Raw genomic sequence first — 1831 nt, 5'->3', positions numbered from 1 at the left:
GAGAAATAACTGCACATAGGTGGTCATTCCGAGTTGATCACTAGCTGAAATTGTTCGCCGCACAGCGATGATGCAAAAAAGCGGCACTTCTGTGCATGCGTATGCGGCGCAATGCGCACGCGCGACGTACTATTACAACGACTGATGTAGTTTCACACAAGGTCTAGTGAAGCTTTTCAGTCGCACTGCTGCCAGCAGAGTGATTGACATGAAGTGGGCGTTTCTGGGTGTCAACTGACCATTTTCAGGGAGTGTTTGAAAAAACGCAGGCGTGCCAGGAAAAACGCAGGCGTGGCTGGGCGAACGCAGGGCGTGTTGTGACGTCAAAACAGGAACTGAACAGTCTGAAGTCATCGCAAGCGCTGAGTAGGTTTTGAGCTACTCTAAAACTGCACAAAAAAACTTTGCTGCCACTCTGCGATCCTTTTGTTTGCACTTCTGCTAAACTAAAATACACTCCCAGTGGGCGGCGGCATAGCGTTTGCACGGCTGCTAAAAACAGCTAACGAGCGAACAACTCAGAATGACCACCATAGTTAGAATTCTCATGCTTCCTTTATAGGAGCAAATAGCTTCATCAGTAAGGTGTCTGCTTCCAGTGTATCTATAAAAAGGGTGTGATTTGTAAGGTGTAGTGACTAGTGGGGAAGTCGGCAACGGAAGAGATACCGGCTGCTGTCAATTAACTTAATTGATTAATGTTACTGAACACACGGAACAGGAGGAGAGGTGCCCCCTTCAAAGCAGGAGCCCGGCGGCAGCTGACTCCGTTGCCTCCTAGATTTCTGCCTCTGCTGAAAGCAATAGAGCTGGAAGCATGGTCAGGGCATCAGCAACAAGACTCCATAAAATCAGTAGCCAGGAACAGGAACCAAATGACAAGGCTCCAGAAAGAAACTAACACCAGCATTGAGTGCAGGACTGACTGCCTTATAACAGAGGCATGGGATAATCACACTGCTGCAGAGACCAGCCCATGATTACTCAAAGCAGCCACAGCTGAGCAGCTGCATGCATGAGCACAGCATCCTGGCTACTTAGTACCAGCCGGGACCAGGCAACACTGAGGCCGCAACCACAGGACCATCGATCAGCACAGCAGGTCTGATGCACACTGAGGAGAGCCGTTTCTGTGACTTATAATACTGAACTATCAACTTCCATTCACTTACATTTTGATATAGCTACTTTTATATTACCTCTCTGGAAACTGTATGTCTATATATGTGATACACGCAGTGATTTTCAGCTGATTATATGCAGTTTGTGAGATGACAAATAAGTGCAGCTGAATATGCGTTGCCTTACTTGATAAATCATGATGAGTAACACCAACAAGACATTGCTCTGGTTAATCTGATTAATCCCTGGGTTTAATCCTTGGTGCTGTGCATAGATAACAGCAAGTATCTTGAAACTCTGCAGTGTAATTACTGACCAGTGACCATGCTAGGTGTTACAGTATATTCTTTATATTTGTCTAATTTATGATAATAAAATTGTCTTTTCACCAAAATAATAGTAACCTCATAAAGCAGTATTCAGATGGTAATTTTGTTGGTAGGATGGTTATTTGTACCCACTGGAGAAATAAAACATGTAATTGTTATCTTAAAGCAAGTATAACGTATGCAAATACGGGTGACATTGTAAACTGTTTCCAATGTTTCCATACACACATGTTTTGTAGTTGAGATCAGCAGCAAAGAGCTCCTAGGTCGGATGAGTTTTTGATCACGTTGAAAGCATTTTAGTCAATGTAGGCCCTCATTCCGAGTTGATCGGTCGCAAGGCGAATTTAGCAGAGTTACACACGCTAAGCCGCCGCCTA

The sequence above is a fragment of the Pseudophryne corroboree genome, chromosome 1 (genome assembly GCF_028390025.1).
Source record: "Pseudophryne corroboree isolate aPseCor3 chromosome 1, aPseCor3.hap2, whole genome shotgun sequence".
NCBI classification, from domain to species: Eukaryota; Metazoa; Chordata; class Amphibia; order Anura; family Myobatrachidae; genus Pseudophryne; species Pseudophryne corroboree.
This window is presented reverse-complemented; position numbering follows the sequence as displayed.